The following is a 12,878-nucleotide window of genomic DNA, read 5'->3' on the forward strand; positions in this document are numbered from 1 at the left end:
GCATCCTGGCTACAGTCGTCGGCCCTTTCAGTGGAGGTTCAGCAGTCCATCCAGGACCTCCCATTCAATAGCATGACACTCTTCTTGGAACAAACGGACAGCAAATTACATGGCCTGAAAGATTCTAGGGGTGCCTTGCGCCCTCTGAGCCTTTACACACCGGCGCCTGTGAGAAAATGGTTCAAGCTGCAACAGTCCCACAGGTTAGGGAGCCAATTCCAGTTGGAGCTCTTCCACAAGAAGGAAAAGGGTTACAAGCACCGGCAAGGCTGTCAACCAGCCCCCTCAGCTCACTCGAGCTCTACCCTCAGCAAATCAGGTAACAATCAGGCATTTTGAGGGTGTGCTCAAGGGCAACCTTCCAACCTGTATCCTGGATGCAACACCCCTGTTACTTTCCAATTGTTTGTCCCCCTTCATCCCTGCCTGGGCCTCTATAACATCAGACCAATGGGTCCTCAGCACAGTAGCAGGGGGATATATACTCCAGTTTATTTCTATCCCTCCCTCCCATCCTCGTTCCCCATCCCTCTTCAGAGACCCCTTTCACGAGCATCTGCTCACTCAGGAGGTGCAAGGCCTCCTGCAGGTGAGAGCCATGGAGGAAGTCCTTTTACATCTGAGCAGAAAAGAGTTTTACTCCCACTATTTTTTGATCCCAAGGGCCAGGGGGTAGGGTGGGGTGTCTGTGCCCCATTCTCGAACTGTGAAACCTCAAAAGATATCTCAGAAAGTTGAAATTCTGCATGTTTTTCCTGGTCTTCAACATTCCTTCCCTGGATCCAGAAGGTTTGTTCTTCTGGATTCAGCCATCCTCCGTCTGAAAGACACTTACTTTCACATTTTGATATTTCATGAACACAGAAAGTACCTATGATTCGTGGTTGGGACTACCCACTACCAATTCACAGTGCTCCCCTTTGGCCTAGCAATGGCGTCTAAGGTGTTGACAAAGTGCATGTTGGTAGTGGCGGCCTATCTCAGATGTTGGAGTATCCAGATCTACCCATACCTCAATGACTGGCTCATCAAGGGCCTCTCCAGAGTCCATGTCCAGCACAGCATTGAGACGTTTCAAGCCACCTGTCAAGTTCTGGGCCTATTGATAAATGAACAGAAATCAACATTGGTTCCAATTCAGAGGATAGAGTTTATAGGAGCGGTCCTTGGCTCTACCCGAGCCAGAGGCCAGGTTCAGGGCAATGTCAGATCTGATTGCCAGAGTCACTGCCCATCCACTCACCACTACCCGGGTCTGTCTCAGACTGTCAGGGCACATGGATGTACTTCCGGCACGTGAGGCTCAGACTATGTCCTCTCCAGATGTGGCTGGCGTCGGTTCACTCTCCAGCTAGGCATCACCTAGACAAGCTCCTTATGATCCCGACGTGAATGCTTACCTCCCTGCAGTTGTGCTCGAACCCAGTGCTAAGTGTTATAGGGTATGCCGTTTGCAAGCCCGCAACCTGCAGTCTCCTTGATATTAGATGCGTCCGATCTCAGTAAGGGAGCACATCTTGGTCCCTATGGTCGCTAGAGGAGCCGCTGCTACATACAAACATCAGGGAGCTCAGAGCCATCCATCTGGCTTGCGGAGTGTTCCTTCCCACGTGTCTGGTTGGGTGGTGCAGATGTTGATGGACAACACAGCCTCCATGTTCTATGTCAACAGGAAAGGGGGAGCTTGTTCATTGGCTCTGTGCCAGGAAGCTCTTCGGCTGTGGGACTTCTACATTCAGAATGCAAGCCGCTTGGAAGCCTTGCACCTCCCCAGTATCTGAAACAAGCTAGCGACTCACCTCAGGAGGCCCTTCTTCTCTCACCATGAGTAGTCCCTTCACTTGGAGGTCATCAGAATGCTCTTTCAGAAGTGGAGAGCTCCCCCAGTGGACCTGTTTGCCATCAGACAGAACAGAAAATGTCATCAGCGCTGCTGTCTGCAAGGTTTCAGTAGGGGTTCCCTTTCCAATGCCTTTTTCCTGTCTTGGTCAAGAGAACTGATGTACCCCTTCCCACCAATTCTGCTCATCAGCAAGGTCCTCTGAAAAATCAAGAGGGACAAGGCATGGGTCATTATGATTGTTCTGGCTTGGCCTCACCAACGTTGGTTTGGCATGCTCATGGACCTAGCTGTAACAGCCCCGTGGGCATTTCCCAGCCACCCGGAACTACTCTCACAGGATCACAGTCAATTGCTGCACCTGAACCTTGCCTCTCTCCACCTCACAGCTATGAATGCTATGTGGCTGAATCCAGAGAAACAAGCCTGCTTTAGTCAGATGCAGCAAGTACTCTTGGAGAGTAGAAAGCCCTCCAGCAGAGCAACTTACCTAGAAAAGTGGAAGAGAGTCTCCTGCTGGGCGTCAGAATAGAACATCTCCCCAATCCAGTCATCACTACAGTCCATTCTGGATTACCTGCTTCACTTGAAGCACTGGGGCCTTGCCTTGTCTTTGATCCAGGTACACCTGGTGGCAATATCAACCTTCCTCCTCCACATCCAGGGTAGATTGGTATTCTCACATGAGATGATAATCAGGTTCCTGAAAGGCCTTGAAAGACGCTCTTTCCACTGGTTCAGGACCCAGTCCCTCAATGGGAGCTCAGCCTGGTCCTCGCCAGGCTCACGGGCCCTCCTCCTGAGCTCTTAGCTTCTTGATCCCTTTCCCATTTGTTGTGGAAGGTTGTATTCCTTGTAGCTATTACCTCGGCGAGGCAAGTTTCCGAGATTAAAGCCTTCATGTACATGATGATCTACGTGGCAAGGTTGTTAGGTATAAAAAAAAATATCTTGATGGGGTTTAATATATTCAGTTAGGTATTTTAGTAGTGTATTTTTGAAATAAGGTTAAGTAAATCACTGGCTTCAATAGAATTGAATATGGAGTATATGAACTATGACCCTTGGACTTGGACTCCATCTTAGTAAGCAAATTTGTTTACAACTTAGACACTGTAGTCCTCTGGCTCAAACTGGACTGAACCAGCTTTTCCCGCCTTAGAGATTATATAAGATCTTGCTCAGAGCCTGCACAGGGCTGTCTATTCCAGCGGCAGTATGTGCACGGTCAGGTCTTCCTAATGCTCCAAAGCTAGAGAGAAGAGTACCATCTATCCCACAGCAAGGTTGAGGAAGGAGAGGCCTGTCATCACTATCCCCACCACAGAGAACTGAATCCATTTTACTTCTGGACGGTCGTGCTTTCCTGGTGTCCATCATCTCAGAGGGTCTCCCCGCCTGTGATGAAATCCAACAGTTGTATGGACTTCCCAGTAGTCCTCTTTGAAGGCTCTAAATCAGCCCAGGAGTAGAAGGTCCTGGGCTTTGCACCTGTACGCTATGTCCACTGTGCTTAAATCAGAGGAAAGGTTTCTGTATTGAGGTTTCATTTATTGTTTTTCTGAATGCCAAGGCAGGTTTTGTGTGTCTGATCTTCAAGCTCCTAAAGCCAGTCACTGAATCACCGTATGGTTAAGTTTGTGTTTCTTCCCCCCATTTTTCTCTGTTTTCTGTACCTTTACCCTTAATACACTTACCTTTGTTTGCACCATATTACCTTGTCTTTTCTTCATTTGTATTACGTCACACAGGGAGGGAGGGACACTCTTATTGTAAGCAAAATCCACTGGTGACAGACACGGAAGGAGCCGAGTCTGCTCTTCTGAGAAAAGAGGCTTTCCTTTTCTATCTTTCCCCCTACAATTTTTGAGTATTTTGTCTCTGAAGCATTACCTTAGTCCCCTTGGGGTAACAAGGTCTAAATCTGTCCCCATCCAGCCTTCCTGCCAAAGGTGGTGTTGCACTTCCATGTCAACCAGGATATCTTCCTCCTGGTGTTTTGTGCAGAGCCTCACATGACCAACAAGGAGAGGTGTCTGCACACACTGGATGTCAGGTGTGCCCTGGCTTTCTACTTGGAACGCAACAAGCCCTTCTGCAGATCAACTCAGTTTTTTATTGCAGTCACTGACAGGATGAAAGGCCTTCCAATGTCTTCTCAGAGGATTTCAAATTGAATCTGCATTCGTACTTGTTACCAGTTGGCGCAGGTGTGCCTCCACCAATAGGGAAGGCTCATTTGACAAGGGCCCAGGCATCTTCAGCTGCTTTTCTGGCACAGGACATTTGCAGGGCCATGGCGTTGTCTTCAGTGCACACGTTCACAATGCATTATGCCATCACCCTGCAGGCCAGAGATGACACTGGCTTCGGTAGAGCTGTGTTGCAATTGACACGTCCATGAACTCCTACCCACCTCCGATGGTACTGCTTGGGAGTCGCCTACAATGGAATGGACATGAGCAAGCATTCAAAGAAGAAAAAATGGTTACTAGCCTTTCATAACTGTTGTTCTTCGAGATGTATTGCTCATGTCCATTCCATGACCCACTTTCCTACCCCTCTGTCGGAGATCTGGAAAGAAGGAACTGAGGGAGGGGGGAGCTGGCAGCACCCCTTATACTGATGCATATGCGTGCCACTCCAGAGGGCGCCAGAGCTGGTCTCCTACGGAAACCACTGAGGGAAAAACTTCTGGTACTGAGCACACACCCCAACAATGGAATGGACATGAGCAACACATCTCGAAGAACAATAGTTACGAAAGTTGAGTAGCCATTTTTTCTTACTGGTAGCATTTTATCCCCCTCTGCACATATGTGAATAACACAAAGGGCCAGGCAGAGGAGAATCAGGCCCTGTGTTTCTAGTGAAAGTGCCTGGATCTAAAGCATACCAGATTTTGCAGAGCATTCCTCTTGAAGGGGGACTTTGCTGCTGCACTGCCAAATCTGGCAGCGTTCCACAGGAGAGCATCCAGGTACCCTGTGGCCTTGGGGAAGGTGCACTGAGATAACACTGAGTTTTGGTCTCACCTTCACTGACTGTTGTTCATATTTCTATAGACTTTTTATAGTCCTTATTACTGGCTAAGGCGTCATACTCTCTGTTACCTGCTTTGCAAAATGAGAGGGCAGAAGTTATAATGGAAACCTTAGGCAGAGATGGCAATAGAACTCAGGCCTCTTATGGCAGACTCAAGGTTTATTCACTCTACCACACTGCTTTTCAGATTGAATGTTCCAAATATATGTGTTTGGGTTATTCTAGATAAAATTTTCAGACATACCAAACCTCTGACTCTGTCAGTTGACCATATTCTCCTTTCTGCCTGAAACAGAACCTCAGATCTGATATCCCCAGTATTAAACTTCTGTCTAGCAAATAGCTGTATAACCTACTGGCAAAGTGTGCATCAGATCTGTCTTTGGTGGCTGCACAAAATAGATTACAGTTACTCCTCTGGCTCAAGTGGTCTGTGCTGGGGATCTGAAGATCCAGGATTCAAGCCCTTCTGGCATCTCATGTTACTCCTGAGGTCATTTTGCACCAAAAAAATAAAAATTCTACACACAATATTTTAAAATTCAGCAAGTTTTATTTGTCAATAAGTAAATGCAGAGGCTCCAGCATGGCAGTGAGGAGCACAGGCCACTGGTTACATGAAGGTGGGATATCACCCTGCAGCACCATCCCCAGAAAAGAGACTCAGTGGTGAGGCTGCACCCAACCCTGACACAGCACAAGGCCTGGGCCTGGGCCTGGGCCTCGCCCTGAAACACCCTGGGGCCCCGCCCCTCTGTGCCAGGTGCACCAGGTGTGGGGCAGGCAGGCTCATCCAGGCAGGATCCAAGTGTGAAGGGCTCACTGTGGGGGGACCCAGGTGTGGGGTGAGAGGGTTCTGTTTGGGACAATCTGGGTGCAGGCAGCTCAGTGTGGTGGTCTAGGTGTGAGGGGATCTGGATGCACAGAGGCTCATAGACTTAAGGTCAAAAGGGACCATTATGATCATCTAGTCTGACCTCCTGCACAATGCAGGCACAGAATCTCACCCACTCCTGTAACAACCCCCTAACCTGTGTCTGAATGATTGAAGTCCTCAAATCGTGGTTTAAAGACCTCAAGGTGCAGAGAATCCTCCAGCAAGTGACCCGTGCTCCATGCTGCAGAGGAAGGCGAAAAACCTCCAGGACCTCTGCCAGTCTTCCCTGGAGGAAAATTCCTTCCCGACCCCAAATATGGCGATCAGTTAAACTCTGAGCATGTGGGCAAGACTCAGCACCCAGGAAAGAATTCTCTGTAGTAACTCAGATCCCACCCCATCTAACATTGCTGGGGGAGTTCCAGGTGCAGAGGCAATGGACTTTGCAGGGGCTTCCAGGTGAAGATGGTTGGGGCTCAGTGGAGAGGTCTGGGTGTGGGGGTCTCAGCGGGGGAGTCTGGGTGCTGGGGGGGAGTGGGGCTTGGTGGGGTGGGGGTCTGGGTGTAACTAGTTGGGGGTCGATGTGGGGGCTCAGGGGAGTGGGATTCATCAGAAGGGTTGTCTGGGTACAGGGGTGGTGGGTCTGGAGGCAGGGGGTCTGGATGCAGGGGGCTCCAGATGCAGGTGTTTGAGGTTCAGTGGGGTGGGGTTTGGGTATGGATTGCTGGGGGGGTGGGGTTGGGTGTATAGAGTGAGGCTTGGTGGGGGTGTCTGGGTATGGGAGGTCTGGATGCCTTGGGGGTTGGGCAGATGGGGGAACAGCTCCTCCTACAGTGACCACTCCCTCTGCAGCTGATAAGTGATGAGGACAGGAAGCACGGTAGGATCCTGAGATCCCTGCAGCTGGGGGAGGTTTCTAGGGGTGGGTATGACACAACCCCAGCCACTCCTTGCAGAGGAAGAGGAAGTCCCATCCTCTCTTGCCTCCAGCCCAGCTGGGACTAGCAGCTGATCCCAGCTCAGGGTAGGAGCCACTGACGGGGTGTCCCCAGCCCCACAGTGATTTGCCTCTTTGCCAGCTGCTGTGGATGCTTGAAATGATGTACCTGTGCTGCTAGGGAGTTGTGTGTGACTGTTTTTGCAGCTTCCCTTTGTTTCCCTGTCAGAAAGTCATTTTTCTGTGGGGAAGCAAAGAAATCTGCGGTGGATGTGAATTCTGCACGTTCAGTGTCACCAGAATTCCCCTAGGAGTATCATGTAATGGAAATTCTTGGGTGCAAGTGAGAGAATTTGTTCTTCCTGATTTCTTCTATTTAATTTGCGCAGTAAGAAAATCTCCTTTAAAGTAGGTTTTATAGTTAAAGTATATCCTGTCAATTATGGTGCAACATACAACAAAACCCAGGTGTTCTACATGTTAATGACTGGTCGTACTCTTTGATTATTTGTAACACGCACTGGCAGGTTTGAAAGTGGAGAGGTGTGCGTTCTGGTTCTCATGAGTTGGTCAAAGGTGTTGCCTTTTCATTTACAACGCTGCTGAGAGATCACATATAAAAGTACTATTCACTGAACTGAATCAAATAATCATGGAACCATGTCTAGTCAGACTAGATTTCTAAAAGTTTTTAAACAATATCAGGGTCTTAAGCACCTGATACGGTCCTTTTACATTTGTTTCACTGGCAGTTTAGAAATACAAGACCAGCCCACCAGAACAGGAACATGCACAGATGCCTTAGTAAAGTTTGTAGCCTGGAAAATCCTAGCTATCTGAGCCTCTTAAGAGTCATCCTTCCCTTGTTGAGGGTGACTTTATTCTGTTCTTTTCTCAACCACCAGTAATGTGTAATCTACTTGTTCAAAAACTGCAAAGCCTACTCAATCTCAGATGAGTATGGAAGGAGTATGATGAGTATGGAAGGATCCAGAGCAGAGGAGATCAGCCAGTTTGGAAGAAAAGTGAGTTTAATTATCTATTTTAGATACTTTCATAGAGCATCTTTCATAGAGTATTAAAGCAAGAAAGGGACCATTACATCATCTAGTCTGATCTGTATATCAGAGGCCATTACATTTCACCCAGATGTCCATGTATTGAGCCCAGTGATTTTAGTTAAAGCATTTCAGTCCTCAGGAGACTTATCTGTTGTGTCCCCCAGGCACAGAATGGGAGAAACTGAGATGCCATTTCTGTTATACCCAAGTACCTCACAATCGTTAATGTGTTTATCCTCACAAGCATGCCTCAGACAGGCTGCTGTTGCTATCCCTATTGTACAGATGTGGAACGGAGGCACAGAGATGCCAAGTGACTTCGAATCATAGAAGTTTAGGTTTGGAAGAGACCTCAGGAGGTCATCTAGTCCAATTCCTTGCTCAAAGCAGGACCAACACCAGCTAAATCATCCCAGTCAAGGCTTTGTCAAGCCAAGCCTTAAAACCCTCTAAGGATGGAGATTCCACCACCTACCTAGGTAACCCATTCCGGTGCTTCACCACCCTCCTAGTGAAATAGTGTTTCCTAATATCCAACCTAGTCCTCCCCCACTGCAACTTGAGACCATTGCTTCTTTATTCTGTCATCTGCCGCCACTGAGAACAGCCTAGCTCCATCCTCTATGGAACCCCCCTTCAGGTAGTTGAAGACTGCTATCAAATCCCCCCTAACTCTCCTCTTCTGCAGATTAAATAACCCCAGTTCTATCAGCCTCTCCTCATAACTCATGTGCCCCAGCCTCCTAATTATTTTCGTTGCCCTCCGCTAGACTCTCTCCAATTTGTCCACATCCCTTCTGTAGTGGGGGTACCAAAACTCGATGCAATATTCCAGATGTGGGCTCACCAGTGTCGACTAGAGGGGAATAATCTCTTCCCTCGATCTGCTGGCAGTACTACTAATGCAGGCCAATATGCCGTTGGCCTTCTTGGCAACTCGGGCACACTGCTGACTCCTATCAAGTTTCTTGTCCCCTGTAATCCCCAGGTCCCTTTCTGCAGAACTGCTGCTTAGCCAGTTGGTCCCCAGCCTGTAGCAGTGCATGGGATTCTTCCTTCCTAAGTGTAGGAGTCTGCACTTGTCCTTGTTGAACCTCATCAGATTTCTTTTGGCCCAATCCTCCAGTTTGTCTAGGTCACTCTGGACCCTATCTCTACCCTCCAGCATGTCTACCTCTCCCCCCAGCTTAGTGTCATCTGCAAACTTGCTGAAGATGCAATTAATCCCATTGTCCAGATCATTAATAAAAATCTTGAACAAAACCAGCCCCAGGACCAATCCCTGGGGCATTCTGCTTGATACCGGCTGCCAACTAAACATCGACTTGTTGATCACCATCTGTTGAGCCTGACAATCTAGCCAGCTTTCTATCCATTTTATAGTCCATTCATCCAATCCATACTTTTTTAATTTGCTGGCAAGAATACTGTGGGAGACGGTATCAAAAACTTTGCTAAAGTCAAGATATATCACATCCACCGCTTTCTCCATATCCACAGAGACAGTCATCTCATCATAGAAAACAATCAGGTTGGTCAGCATGACTTGCCCTTGGTGAATCCATGTTGATTGTTCCTGATCACCTTCCTCTCCTCCAAGTCCTTCAAAATGGATTCCTTGAGGACCTGCTCCATGATCTTGCTGGGGACGGAACTGAGTCTATAGTTCCCCAGGTTCTCTTTCTTCCCTTTTTAAAATATGGGCACACTCTTTGCCTTTTTCCAATTGTCTGGGACCTTCCCCGATCACCACAAATTTTCGAAGACTTGCTCGAGGTTACACCAGAAGTTTGTAAAGGATGGCCACTGAAAAGTGCTGCCACAACAGAAAGAAGATTCAAGCAGCTCTGTTCATATGCTGATGTTGTTGTGTTTTGCAAACGTTAGTTAAACCTCATAGTATTCCTATGAAGGAGGGAAGTGTTCTAATCCCCATTTTGCAGTCAAGCAGCAAGGATATACTGTGATTTGTTCAAGGTCACATAAGTTTGTGTCACTACCACAAGACTTTTGATGGCTTTGGGAGAAGAGGGATAATGGACTGTCATAGAGAATAGACTGGATGGGACTAAACAGAGTCTCTGGAGAAGACTCCAGATCTGAGATAAGTGGCAGGTATTATGAACTGTTGTTTAGAAGGAGCCAAGCAAAAATCCCTTGAAGAGAAGAACAATGCCAAGATGTTGCTGATGTGTTTGAGCCTGGAGTTAAACAGAACTGTTTGGGTTTGAGGCTGTTCTCAGAAAGAGGATTAGGTATGGGGAGATTAGCTAATTTGGAAGTTGGTGCCTCTACGTAAAATGAACAACACAGAAGCTACAGGAGGACTTGGAAGGTGAGAAGCACCTGACCTATCACTCATATCAAGATTCAGGACTTGAGATGGATCTCAGATGGTGGGCTTATAACAGCCTGCAGCTAGTCCTGTTAACAGGAACTCCTCTGCAGCCAGCCCCACTGTTAGGAACTTGGAAACATGCAGTGTTTCTTTAGGCTCCTTCAATTATGCTTTTCCACCTGCAGTGTATGTTCTTTGTTTAAGAGCTCAAAAACACCACTGTTGAATGAAGAGCTCTTTCCAAGCATATCCCAGGAGGAGGCTGTTCATGGAATCTGTGCCATCCAAGTGTAAATATTTCATGTGTATCTATTGAATACAATACCATGGAGGTGTTTGTACATGGCTGCTGTTTAACCCGCTTCTCTCTTGTAATTGGTGCCTGCTGACCAAATTATTTGCTTTCCAAACATCTTGCTAGGAAAATGAAATTGGCCCTGAATATTTAAGCAGCTAGTAACTCTGGGTTGCATTTCATATTCAGAAATACTCCTCCAAAAATAACAGAGCATCAACCTACTTGAAGCCAAAACAAGGGAAGCTTTCTTTGCAAAAAGTGATGAGTCATCTGCAATAGCTGCTTCCCACAATATTGTGCCTGCTGGTAAAGAAGGGCAATTGGGAGTAATTTCCAGCCAAGTATGTCTCTGGTTCCCTCTGGGTTTCCTGCGTCCAGCCCTCAATGTACTGCACCCGTGCAGCTGGGGGAGCTGGTGGTTAGTGGATGCATTCACCTCTGTAGGCTTTATTTCGAGTGCTCCTGGTGCGGAGTTCATTTACCAGGAGAGTCTCTCAAATAGAAACCGACATCCCCCCATCCTCATGCTTCCCCTCACTTCACGACTCAGCTGCCTGCCATAAGAGCCTAGGCAGTGGGGAAGGTAACACACAGTCCCAAGTGTCCCAGGGTCAAACAGGTCCCAGCCCCCCTAAACGCAGCAGTGCAGGAGGCTGCGGAGACATTGCAGACAGCTCCACCAACAGCACTGCCGTTGCCCTCCTGCTCTCTCCATGCTGGGACATATCTCTTCCCTGCTCGGTCTCTCTGTTACTTCCAAAAGCCAAAGCCCTTCTCCTGTGGGCAATGTCAAATCCCCTACACTCCCCATTACAGCAGGCTGGCAGCCTATTAGGTCAGTGTGAGCAAGCTCGTCACTTTGGAAGCCAGACCACTTATTTAGGAGCCTAAATACAGACTTGAGCACCTAACGTTAGGCCTCCTCCCTTTTAAAAATGTTGGCCAGTGTCTTTGAACAAGACACAAACCTCAGCCCATCTCATGCCAGGTCTGATGTTTTAAAACAGCCCAGGTCCGAACTAGCCGACAAGAAGAGTATCTGGGCTGCAGTTATTCAAAAGATGAAATACACCAAGTTCAACTGATTTTAGTTCATGGGTTTTTAAGGACAGAAGGGCCATCATTCATCGGAGGGGCATATCTAGCTGTAACGTTTCAGGGAATGTTCAAGACATCAGTGGAAAGAACCCTGTGGATTCTGGTAAAAACTCATAAGGCCTGATTTCCAGACAGTACCCATCTGAGGGTGCTGTGGGCAAAGGAGCATTGTGACTGCAGAGGTAACAGCCTCTCATCACTCGCTCCCCCTGCAGTTCACTTGCATACTTCAGTCTCATTGAAGTGAGTCAGCAGATGAAACTGCAGTTCAGGACTGAGCTGCTTTGTGGGGGGGGGGGGGCAGGGGTGCAGGGTGGGAATGGCAGGGGCTGGTTCAGTTCAGGAGCTGTATTGCCGTCTTCACACTATGCCTGGCTCAGGTGAGGTCACTGACCTTTGCTCAGTTAGAACTGTTTATCTAGCATGGGTGGCAGGTTTGTAGAAGTTTTGGTGGTGCCCAGAACCTGCCCAAACTCCGCCCCCCCAAAACTCTGCCCCAATCTGCCCAAGGCTCTGGGAAGGAGTTTAGGTGGGGAAGGAAGTCTGGGGTGCAAGAGGGGTGCACGGTGCAGGCGCTGGGAGGGAGTTCGGGGATGGGAGGGAAGGGGTGCAGGCGCTGGGAGGGAGTTTGGGGGAGGGAGGAGGTGCAGGAGTGGGGCTGGGTTTGGGGTGGGGCTGGGGATGAGAGGGTGGGTGTGGGAGGGGGCTCAGGGCTACGGCAGAGGGTTGGGGTGTGGGGTGAGGGCTGTGGGGTGGGGATGAGGAGTTCATGATGGAGGAGGGGGCTCAGGGTTGGGGCTGACGGTTAGGTGCAGCGGGATGAGGGCTCTGGCTGGGGCTGGGGATGAGGGGTTTAGGGTGTGAGAGGGGCTCAGGGCAAGGGTAGGGGTGTAGGGGGTGAGGGCTCGGGCTGGAAATGAGGGGTTTGGGGTGTGGGAGGGGCTCAGGGCAAGAGTAGGAGGGTGAGGGGCTGGGGCTGAGGGGTTTGGGGTATTGGAGAGACTCGGCTAGAGCAGAGGGTAAGGGTGTGGGGAGTGAGGGCTCTGGGGCTGGGTGGTTTGGGGTGTTGGAGAGGCTCAGGGCAGGGGCAGAGGGTAAGGGTGTAGGGGGTGAGGGTGCCGTCTGGGGCTGGGTGGTTTGGGGTGTTAGGCTCAGGGCAGGGGCAGAGGGTTAGGGTGTGGCAGAATGAGGGCTCTGACTGAGATGGGGATAAGGTGTTTGAGGTGTGGGAGGAGCTCAGGGCTAGGGCAGAGGGTTGGGGTGCAGGGGTGTGTGAGGGCTCTGAGGTTGGAGATGAGGGGTTTGTGGTGTTGGAGGAGGCTCAGGGCTGGGGCAGAGGGCTGGGGTTTAGGGGGGATGAGGGCTGGGACTGGGGATGAGGTGT

The sequence above is a fragment of the Chelonoidis abingdonii genome, chromosome 7 (genome assembly GCF_003597395.2).
Source record: "Chelonoidis abingdonii isolate Lonesome George chromosome 7, CheloAbing_2.0, whole genome shotgun sequence".
Classification (NCBI taxonomy): domain Eukaryota; kingdom Metazoa; phylum Chordata; order Testudines; family Testudinidae; genus Chelonoidis; species Chelonoidis abingdonii.